This window comes from Rhincodon typus, chromosome 44 (assembly GCF_021869965.1).
Source record: "Rhincodon typus isolate 14 chromosome 44, sRhiTyp1.1, whole genome shotgun sequence".
NCBI lineage: Eukaryota > Metazoa > Chordata > Chondrichthyes > Orectolobiformes > Rhincodontidae > Rhincodon > Rhincodon typus.
Window position 1 is genome coordinate 4,048,558 of NC_063375.1, and position 12,325 is coordinate 4,060,882.

General features: G+C 40.9%; 2 protein-coding genes and 1 pseudogene across 9 annotated transcripts in view; 2 read left to right on the plus strand and 1 right to left on the minus strand.

Annotated features, from left to right (window-relative positions):
* The window catches only part of LOC109921544 (histone H2B 7-like), a 331,158-nt gene that overhangs the window by 117,932 nt on the left and 200,901 nt on the right, over positions 1-12,325 (plus strand). The gene's annotated exons all lie outside the window — the stretch shown is intronic.
* The window catches only part of LOC109936480, a 36,677-nt gene that overhangs the window by 19,418 nt on the left and 4,934 nt on the right, over positions 1-12,325 (minus strand). The gene's annotated exons all lie outside the window — the stretch shown is intronic.
* LOC109936481 lies at positions 2,654-10,533 on the plus strand (annotated as a pseudogene).

Sequence of the window (12,325 nt, forward strand, 5' to 3'; positions counted from 1 at the left end):
CACATAACATAAACAGCACATAACATAAACAGCACATAACATAAACAGCACATACACCCCCCCTACTGAGTGATTTACAATGTGTTGCAAATACATACATACACTGTTCCGACACACATGCCTCAACATCTAACAGCCATGATGACCATATACACTTCAAGCCTCAGAACATGTAACACTCAAAATGATTTCTAATCACAGATTTCAGGTCAGAGAGCTAGCCTTCCATGATAAGAGACAAACAGAACAAAAAGTGAGCTAAATACTTCAATCTCCATGCACTCCCTATAGGATTTAAATACATGGTAATTGCCATGGTCATAAAGTAAATTTCAATTATTTGCTACATTGGAAAAAATTGTGTGAATTTTTTGACATGCTGAATTCCCATGAAGTAGTCCAAGAAGTAGATTGAACAAGAGATTCATTGCACCTCCAAATATCTTGCCATGTCTTAGACTTAGAGAGGTAATTAAAGTATTTTTTTTCTTTTGTACAAACTGGAGGAATTGCATATCAGGACAAGTTTCAGATTTAAACCTATATTACCATTGAATTTGTTTGCACAGCCCCACAAACTGAATAGCAGAACCCACTGCTGAATTTAAAGTTTTAAATGGACCAGAAGGAAATCAAATATTGACCTTAAAAGATACAGAAAATAACATACATTCAAGCAGTACCAAGTTTGTTGACTTACAATTAAGAATGTCTCGTACAGTGAACTTGCAACAAAAACATGAACATTAAACTCAATGCAGTCAGACCAGAGACTGACCAATATTAGAATAAAACTTAAACTGTACCATAGACTGAATATTGTGGAATATACTCAACCTTCAGGCACACTGCTAGAGCCAGAGAATGGTATAAACACTTACAGCACCTTACATATATAGCTGCAAATAAAATCTGATTTGTGTTGATGAGCAGATATTTGAACATCAAAGAAAACCTGCAGATTTTGAAAGTGCAATATTCAGCTGAAACTGACAGTCACAGATCAATGACTTCACTTGCATATTCACACAGCAGAAACTTGACAGGGAGAGAATGATAAATGCATTCACAAATCAGATAGTGACAGGTATAGGTTAATATCTAGTTTCTCAGATTTAAAGGGCAGGATCTGACTGGCACAAATGGAAAAATACACTCACAGCCATAGAGAAGGAAGTGACAGGCACATATCGATAATTACACTCTCCTATTCACATATCAGAAAATGACAGGGACAGACTGATAATTATGCACACATTCAGACTGCAAAAAACTGCCAGGTACAGATTGATAAATGCATGCACACATTACAAAAAAGCATAAACGTATAGAGATTGATAACTACACTTGCACGTTCACAGAAAAGTTTGACGTTTTTTTTGCAATACATTCCCACATTCATGAAGCAGGAATTGATGGGTATTGATTGACAACTGAACTCACATATTACACAGCAGAAACTGAGAGGGACAGATTGATGATTACACTCACATCTTCATATGACAGCTACTGACAAGTACAGATCAAAAACTACACTCAATTCTTCACAAAACCAAAGTTAACAGGTACAGATTAGTAACTAAATTCCCACCTTGAAGCAGAATCTGACAGGTACGGATTTATAATAATGCTGACACATTCCCCAAGCAGAAACTGGCAGGAATATATTGAAAACTAAACCACACATTCATAGAGCAGAAACTATCAGGGATAGACTGACAATTACACAAACATATTTGAATACTCTGATTTCAGATACTGACAGGGACAGATTGACAACTACATTCATTCATTCATTCATATAGCTGAAACTGATGGGAGAGATTGATAAGTGCATTCATACACTCACAAACCAGAAACAGGTACAGTTTAATAATGACACACTCAGATACACAGAGGAGAAACTGAAAGTTACAGATTGGTAAATATGCTCATGCTAGCACAGAGCAGAAACTGACACATACAGTTTGATAACTATACTTAGATATTTACAAAGCAGAATTTGACAGTAAAAATTGATAACTAGACTAATATTGAAGAGCAGAAACTGATTGACATTGATTGACAATTGTATTCACACATTCAATTTGCAGAAACTGACAGGTAAAATTTGATTAAAAAATCAAAAGAACTGTGGATGCTGTAAATCAGGAACAAAAACAGAACTTGCAGGAAAAGCTCAGCAGGTCTGGTAGCATCTATGAAGAGAACATCAGAGTTAATGTTTCAGGTCCGGTGATGCTTCCTCAGAACTGGGTAAAATTTGATGACTGCACTCACATATTAGCAGAGCAGAATCTGACAAGGACAGAATGATAATTACACTCACATATTGACAAAGCTGAAATTGACAGGTAAGGATCGATAATTACATTCACATAGAAAAAAACTCACAGGTGCAAACTGATAACTCAATTTAAATATTCACGCAACAGAAACTGACAGATATAGATTGGTCATTACAGTCATATATTCACATCATAGAAACCAACAAGTATAAATTAATAACTGCACTCAAACATTCACATAGCAGAAACTAACATGAACAGTTTGATGACTAAACTCTCGTATCTACGTTGCAGAAACAGGGACGAATTTCCGTGTGAATATATAAATGTCTTTATCAATCGGTCCCTGTCGAATTTGGAAACTGAATTGAAGCAGGAACTGAATTAAATCTACGTTTATTAAGGATATTTTTCAAGTTACAATCCAGATGACCACAATCTTCCAAGAGGTAGATGATAAATACAGATGTAGAAAAAATTGCACTCTCAGACAGGTTATGAGTCACCGAAATAAAGGATGAATGACACTTAAGGTTCTGAGGAAGGGTCACCGGACCTGAAACGTTAACTCTGATTTTTTTTCTTCACAGATGCTGCCAGACCTGCTGAACTTTTCCAGCAACTTTGGATTTGTGTTGAGAGTGACACTTAAGTTTAGTTTACCAGTAACTGTTCAGGACAGAATTGTTCCTTTGATAAATATTTATGCCATATATAAACATAACAAATAAATCATGCGAATTCCAAACACATTTTCCTGACAAATAGAAAAACCAATGAACTGCAGATGCTGGAAATCAGAAACAAAAGTAGAAATAGCTGCAAAAACTCAGCAAGTCTGTCAGCATATGAGAAGAGAAATGAATGTTCTGAATTTGAACCTCTGTTCTGAAGAAGTGTGATAGGACCTGTAATATTACTCTGCTTTGTCTCCACGTGGATGGGCCGACAGACACAGGTACTGACTGATTCAGAATTAGTTCAAAACACAAACATCATAAGTAAAGACGTGATCCAAAGACTAAAGCTATGGAGTTCCATTTAAACTCCAGCTAACAGAAACATGATATATACAAAATGATTATCTCTCACACATATATAGTCATAGACAACTACAGCACAGCAAACAATCCTTTCTCTCATCAAGCCTGCACTGGTTAGAAACAACCAGCCAATAAATCTGCACCCATTCAGCCAGCATTCAATTTCCATAAATGTATCATGGTGGCAGAGGAACTACCATCTCCACCTTTATCACAGGATTGTTCTCAAATTCTTAATCTAGCAAAAGTAGATTTTTTCAATCTGTCGTAAGCCAGAAGACTTTATAATCATGGAGTTCTTTTTTCAAATTAGCTTAAATGATAACTGGTTCTCCACTTTACAAGAAACATTTAAACCGCTCAGTAGCGGAATGCAGAAAGATTGAAGGATCGATCGAGTGTGGCTGACCGTCTTGTTTCATGACAAATGCTCTTTTCAAAAAAATCTTGTGTCATAAAATCTGGGTATAAAGACAACAGTCCTCAGTATTAAATTTTAGTTTCCAAATTCTTCACAAAATAATCTGGCTTTCCTCTGTTGATGGTCTGTCACATATGAACTAAGTTTTGAAGGACAATAGATTGAATCCTGCAGGGCTATGGGATGTGTGCAGGAAGATGCGATTATGATGGCCATCTGGGGGTGTTCGGGTCAGCATGGACATGATGCACCAAACGGCGGCCTTCTGTGCTGTATCATTTAAGTTGATCTCTAGTTCAAGATCAATGTGTCCCTGTCAGTCTGTGCTGTGTAATACCTAAATAATTTGCCAAAGATTTAGAGGGACACATTGATAACTACACTCACACATTCAACAAGTAGGAACTGACATGAATAGATCAATAACTAAACTCATATCCACAGACAAGCTTGCATTAGGTAGTTCCAGTCGTGGAGCTGTACAGGTATCGGTTACTTTCTGGACATCACTCAATTAGAAACAAAGGGCAGCTCAGGGCAAGAGTGGAATCAGACCCATAGTTATGTTAGAATTCCTGGTGATAATTTAAATATCTGAATGATTATTAGCTAAATGTTGAATTGATCAGTTAAATATTTTCAAACCGATCTGATGTTGGTTTACAGGAGCTATCTGTTCTTTCTTTCTACAGACGAATACGTGAAGGAACAAGGCAATGTATCATTTCTTCAGTATAAAGCAAAGTGTGACCAGCTGCTTCTAACAAACAGCAGGTATGTTACCACTGTCAGAGCAGAGAACATCCTTTCCACAGTCACAGAGCAGATTGAGTCAGACACACATTGAGCTTAATTTCCAGACAGACATGTTCAATCCGACAGTAAAACAATACGGAGGAAATGCCACTTTATTTTTCTTTTCTCTCCATTCAAAATGCCCAGTTCCAACAAATTTCACCATTCATAACCCATTGATGTTTACACCATTTTTGAAGATGGATAGACTGAATCCTTGTCCAAAGTATACACTCAGGAATTGAAAGAAATCTACATAAAATCGCTTTAATAACAACTACCACATTACGAATCACACCTCCACCGATAATATTACTGGCTGCCTGACAACTAATCCACTTTTAGAAGTAGAAAGTGACCAGTACGCATTGATACCTAACCTCACACATTCATATTGCAGGGTCAGACAAAAAAATTGATGAGACTCACATATTGACATTGCAGAAACTGACAGTTAAAGATTGATTAAAAACATTCACATATTCACATAATAGAAACTGTTATGCACATTTAATAACTACACTCACGTTCACAGAGCAAACTGACAGCAACTGAACAATAACTACACTCGCGTATCTATATAGCCGAAACTGGCAGGAACATATTGATGATAACACTCCCAATTTCACAGAGCATAAAGTGACAGGGACAAATTTAGAACTGCAATCACAAATGCACAGATTAAAAAAGTACAGACAGGCACAGACTGCTAACAGTACTGACATATTCAGAGTAGATTCTCACAGGTACATATTGATAACTGGACTCTCAAATTGACAGAGAAGAAACTGATAGGTACACATTGCCTACTTGCACATATCCAAATGGAAGAAATTGATAGGAATAGATTGATAATAACCTTGGAGATAGCAAGAACTTCAGATGCTGGAATCAGCCTTCCCAGTTTCACATGGCATAAACTGACTGACAGGTACAGTTTGATAACTACTCTCATTCATAGAACGGAATCTGACAGGTCCTTATTGATAACTGCACTCACATGGTCACCAAGCAGAAACTGACAGAGTTTGATCACAGTGACATTCAAATTGCAGAAACTGACCAGTATGCGTTGATAATTGCTTTCTCACTTGCATTGCAGGAACTGTCAGGGTCAGTTTATTAACTACGCTGCTGTTGACTTGATCACCGAGCTTGTAAGTTCATTCACAGACATTTCGTCACCGTACTACATAACATCATCAGTGCACCCCTAGTGAAGCGTTGGTGTTCTGTCCTTCTTGCTATTTACGTGCCTCAGTTTGCTGGGGTGGGGAGCAGCACTTCCAGATTTGTTTCGTAGTGGTTGGTATATGGTGTCCAGTTCTACATGTTTGTTAATGGAGTTCTGGTTTGAATTCTCGTGCATGTCTTTGGTTGGCTTGTCCTCGGATGGCTATGTTGTCCCAGTCAAATTGGTGTCCCTCTTTGTCCATGTGCATTGAGATGAGTGATAGTTGGTCATGTCTCTTGGCAGCGAGTTGATGTCCATGAATCCTGATGGCTAGTTTCCTACCGGTTTGCCTTAGGTAAGGTATTTGGCAGTATTTGCATGGTATCTTGTAAATAACGTTGGTTCTGTTAGTTGTGGTTGTTGGATCCTTTGTTCTTATCAGTAGCCGTCAGTTTGTGGGCTACCATGATTCTGAGGGGGTGGTGTAATATGGTGGTTATTTCACGTCCTCAGTGTATGGTAGGGTGACTAGTGTCTCTGGACGTGTTGTGTCTTCCTGTTGTCATCTGTTGTGTAGCTATCGGCGGACAACGCTTTTTGGGTAACCATCATTTCTAAAGACACTGTATCAGTGTTCTTTCTTGGCTTAATGAAACTCTGGGATGCTGCAGTGTGTTGTGGCTCACTGGAACCAGGAAAGCTAGCTAATTGGATTCAAAATTGGCTTGATGGTACAAAGCAGAGGGTGATGGTTGAAGATTGTTTCTCGGACTGGAAGCCTGTGACTTGTAGTGTGCCACAGGGGTTGGTGCTGGGACCTTTGTTATTTGTTATTAACATAAATGATCTGGATGTGAATGTTCAAAGCATGATTAGTAAATTTACGGATGATACAAAATTAGGAGGTATCGTTGATAGTGAGGAAGGTTATCAAAAATTACAGAGGGATCTTGATCAGATGGGGAAGTGGGCTGAGGATTGGAAAATGCAAATCAATACAGATAAGTGTGAGGTGTTGCACTTTGGAATATCAAATCAAAGTAGGCCTTATACAGTAAATGGTAAGGTCCTGAGCAGTGATGTGGTTCAGAAGGACCTAGGAGTATAAGTACGTAGTTTGTTGAAAGCGGCGTCGCAGGTGGATTGGTGCTGAAGAAGGCATTCAGCATGCTGGCCTTCATTGATTGAGGCCTTTAGTATAGCGTTGGGACATTGTTACAGTTGTATAAATCATTGGTGAGACCACACTTGGAGTATTGTGTACAGTTAGGTCACCCTGTTATAGAAAAGACATAGTTCAACTAGAAAGTGTTCAAGAAGATTTACGCAGGACTAGTGGGCCTGAGTTATAGGGAGATGTTGGCCAGGATAGGGCTTTATTTCTTGGAACGTAGGAGAATGAGGTGTGACCTTATTCAGGTGTATAAAATCATGAGGGGCATAGATAGGATAAACGCATATAGTTTTTTGCCCAGGGATGGGGAATTGAAAATTAGAGGGCATAGGTTTCAGGTGAGAGGGCAAGGATTTAAGAAGGACCTGAGGGGCAACTTCTTCACGCAGAGAATGGTGCACATGTGGCTTAGGCTGCCAGAGAAAGTTGTTGAGGCAGGTACAATAGCAACATTTAAAAAACATTTGAATAGATACATGGATGGGAAGGGTTTACAGGGATATGGAACAATTGCGGGCAATTGGAACTAGCTCAGTGGGCATTATGGTCAGCATGAACCAGTTTGGGCTGAAGGGCCTTTATCCATACTGTATTACTATAAGACCATAAGACATAGGAGCAGAAATCAGGCCATTTGGCCCATCGAGTCTGTTCTGCCATTCAATCATGGCTGAGAAGTTCCTTAAGCCAATTCTCCTGCCTTCTCCCGGTAACCTTGATCCCCTTGATAATCAAGAACCTATCTATCTCAACCTTAAATCCACTCAAATACCCGGCCTCCACAGCCTTCTGTGGCAGTGAATTCCATAGATTCACCACTCTCTGGCTGAAGAAGTTTCTCCTTATCTCTGTTCTAAAAGGTCTTCCCTTTACTCGAAGGCTGTGCCCTCGGGTCCTAGTCTCTCCTACCAATGGAAACATCCTCCCAACATCCACTCTGTCCAGGCCATTCAGTATTCTGTAAGTTTTGATTAGATCCCCCGTCATCCTTCTAAATTCCAAGGAGTACAGTCCCAGAGTCCACAAACATTCCTCATATGTTAAGCTTTTCATTCCTGGGACCATTCTCGTGAACCTCCTCTGAACCCGCTGCAGGGCCAGTATGTCCTTCCTGAGATAGGGGCCCAAAACTGCACACAATACTCCAAATGTGGCCTGACCAGAGTCTTCTAAAGCCTCATTAGTACATCCCTTTTTTATATTCAAGTCCTCTCAAAATAAATGCCAACATTGCATTTGCCTTCCTGACTACTGACTCAGCCTGCAAGTTTACCTTGAGAGAATCCTGGAGTAGAACTCCCAAGTCTCTTTGCACTTCAGACTTCTGAATTTTCTCCCCATTTAGAAAACAGTCCATACTTTTATTCTCCTTACCAAAGTGCATGACCTCACACTCTCCCACATTGTACTCCATCTACCACTTCTTTACCCACTCTCCTAACCTGTCCAAGTCCTTCTGCAGCCTCGCCACCTCCTCAATACTACCTGTCCCTCCACCTATTGTTGTATCATCTGCAAACTTAGCCAGAATGCAAACAGTTCCTTCATCCAGATGATTAATGTGTAAAGTGAGCCTTTTAACCCCACTCTCTGCTTTCTGCCGAGCAGCCAATCTTCTATCCATGCTAGCACCATGTCTCTAACACCATGGGCCATTGTGTTACTCAACAGCCTCCTGTGCGGCAGCTTGCCAAAGGCCTTTTTGAAGTCCAGGTAGATAACATCCATTGGCTCTCTTTGGTCTACCCTGCTTGTTACTTCCTCAAAGAATTCTAGCAGATTTGTCAGGCATGACTTCCCCTTGATGAAACCATGCCTGGAGTGTTGGAGGCTGTGTGGTGACCTTATCCAAGGTTATAAAATTATGAGTGGCATGGATAGGGTGAATAATCAAGATCATTTCCCCAGGGTAGAAGAATCCAAAACTAGAGGGCATGCGTTTAAGGTGAGAGGGGAAAAATTTAAAAGGAACCTAAGGTGGGCAGTGTTGCACACACACAGTGGTGTGTGTATGGATTGAATGCCAAAAGAAGTGGTGGAGGCTAATACAACTACAACATTTAAAAGGCACCTGGATGTGTATATGAATATAGGAAGTGTTTAGAGGGATATGGACCAAATGCTAGCAAATGGAACTAGATTAATCTAGGATATCTGGTATCCATGGATGAGGTGGACCCTAGGGTCTGTTAACATGCTGTACATCTCTCTGACTGTATGACGGGAACAGATTATGAGAGAATAATAATCATTCACACTGCATAAACAGACGGACAGATTGATAACTGCACTCCCCTTTTCACATTGCAGAGACTGACAGATATTCGACAAATTGTCCCTCAATAAACCTGAATGTCTTAACAATACAATGCTGCCCACAGAGTAATAAGGAAATCTGATAGTGATGAAACAAGATAATATTTCGCTGACAAAAGATTACCATGAGCAGAATAAAACACATTGTCACAATTAAAATCTCACAGGTACTATGTTCAAAATATTATTAAATGACAATAACCAGTTCAATTGCAAGTGAGCCAAGAGTTTGATCGTTGTACAAAATTTTGGTTTGTGTTTCACATTTTGTTGCAGATCCAAACAGATCCACATTGAGATTCATATTGTGTTCCACATTAACCAATCACAAAGAAGCTAATCTCATGGTCTGACATTCTTGTAAACTACCCAACCAGGAACAAGGCTTTGCCCCATTCTTCATTAGCATTGCAGACGTTGTCAGGCTATAAAGAGCGAGCTCCGAGACCGCTTTCCCTTATTCTGTGTCGGAAAGGGACCGTCACTATGGCAGATGAGAAGAAAGCGCAGCCAACCTCCAAGAAGGGCGCGAAGAAAATCAACAAGAAGGCGCCAGGGAAAGGCAGCAAGAAAAGGAAACGATCCAGGAAAGAAAGTTACTCCGTCTACATCTACAAAGTGATGAAGTAGGTTCACCCCGACACCGGCATCTCCTCCAAGGCCATGAGCATCATGAACTGTTCGTCAACGATATTTTCGAGCGTATCGCGGGGGAGGCTTCCCGCCTGGCCCATTACACCAAGCGCAGCACCATCAGCTCCCGGGAGATCCAGACCGCCGTGCAGCTGCTGCTGCCCGGAGAGCTAGCCAAGCACGCCGTGTCGGAGGGTACAGAGGCGGTGACCAAGTACACCAGCTCCAAGTAAGGCACCACATTGTGCTGAAAAACACACATCCAAAACCCAACGGCTCTTCTAAGAGCCACCCCCAATTTCACTGAAGCAGTTGAACCATTTTGAGTTTGTAAATGATTCTCTATTTATAATTAATGTCTCTAAGCTTTATCTTTGTTTTTACAAACGTTCTAAAAATTAACCTGGGGTCCCTGACCCTGTGCCCTTTAGTCTCGGTTGCCTTCCTACCCAGTCTCTTTTCCCTCCCTGTTCAGAGAGCATATTTATCGTCACGGAGTCATTTTTCAGCAACTTCTATATTTCCAGTTATTATTTACCCCTTGATCAGGAGTTTCACCCCCGGAAAGAAAACTAACTGTTCGAGTCCCACGAATAGATAGAACATAGAACATTACAGCGCAGTACAGGCCCTTCGGCCCTCGATGTTGCGCCAACCTGTGAAACCAATCTGAAGCCCATCTAACCTAAACTATTCCATTATCATCCATATGTTTATCCAATGACCATTTAAATGCCCTTAAAGTGGGCGAGTCTACTATTTTTGCAGGCAGGGCATTCCACGCCCTTACTACTCTCTGAGTAAAGAACCTACCTCTGACATCTGTCCTATATCTATCACCCCTCAATTTAAAGCTATATCCCCTCGTGCTAGCCATCACCATCCGAGGAAAAAGGCTCCCACTGTCCACCCTATCTAATCCTCTGATGATCTTGTATGTCTCTATCAAGTCACCTCTTAACCTTCTTCTCTCTAACGAAAACAGCCTCAAAACCCTCAGCCTTTCCTCATAAGACCTTCCCTCCATACCAGGCAACATCCTGGTAAATGTCCTCTGCACCCTTTCCAATGCTTCCACATCCTTCCTATAATGCGGTGACCAGAACTGTACGCAATACTCCAAGTGCGGCCGGACCAGAGTTTTGTGCAGCTGCAACATGACCTCATGGCTCCGAAACTCAATCCCTCTACCAATAAAACCTAACATACTGTACGCCTTCTTAACAACGCTATCAACCTGGGTGGCAACTTTCAGTGATCTATGCATATGGACACCGAGATCTTTCTGCTCATCCACACTACCAAGAATCTTACCATTAGCCCAGTACTCTGTACTCCTGTTACTCCTTCCAAAGTGAATCACCTCACACTTTTCTGCATTAAACTCCATTTGCCACCTCTTAGCCCAGCTCTGCAGCTTATCTATGTCCCTCTGTAACCTGCAACATCCTTCCGCACTATCCACAACTCCACCGACTTTGGTGTCATCCGCAAATTTACTAACCCATCCTTCTACGCCCTCATCCAGGTCATTTATAAAAATGACAAACAGCAGTGGCCCCAAAACAGATCCTTGAGGTACACCACTAGTAACTGAACTCCAGGATGAACATTTCCCATCAACCACCACCCTCTGTCTTCTTACAGCTAGCCAATTTCTGATCCAAACCGCTAAATCACCCTCAATCCCATGCCTCCGTATTTTCTGCAATAGCCTACCATGGGGAACCTTATCAAACGCTTTACTGAAATCCAAATACACCACATCAACTGCTTTACCCTCATCCACCTGTTTGGTCACCTTCTCGAAGAACTCAATAAGGTTTGTGAGGCACGACCTACCCTTCACAAAACCGTGTTGACTATCCCTAATCAAATTATTCCTTTCTAGATGATTATAAATCCTATCTCTTATAATCCTTTCCAACACTTTACCCACAACCGAAGTAAGGCTCACTGGTCTCTACTCCCCTTCTTGAACAAGGGGACAACATTTGCTAGTCTCCAGTCTTCTGGCACAATTCCTGAAGACAATGACGACATAAAGATCAAATCCAAAGGCTCTGCAATCTCCTCTCTAGCTTCCTAGAGAATGCTAGGATAAATCCCATCCGGCCCAGGGGACTTATCTATTTTCACACCTTCCAGAATTGCTAACACCTCCTCCTTATGAACCTCAATCCCATCTAGTCTAATAGACTGTATCTCAGTATTCTCCTCGACTACATTGTCTTGTTCCTGTGTGAATACTGACGAAAAATATTCATTTAGCACCTCTCCTATCTCTTCGGACTCCACGCACAACTTCCCACTACTGTCCTTGACCGGCCCCAATCTTACTCTAGTCATTCTTTTATTCCTGACATACCTATAGAAAGCTTTAGGGTTTTCCTTGATCCTACCTGCTAAAGACTTCTCATGCCCCCTCCTGGCTCTTCTTAGCTCCTTCCTGGCTAACTTGTAACTCTCAAGCGCCCTCAC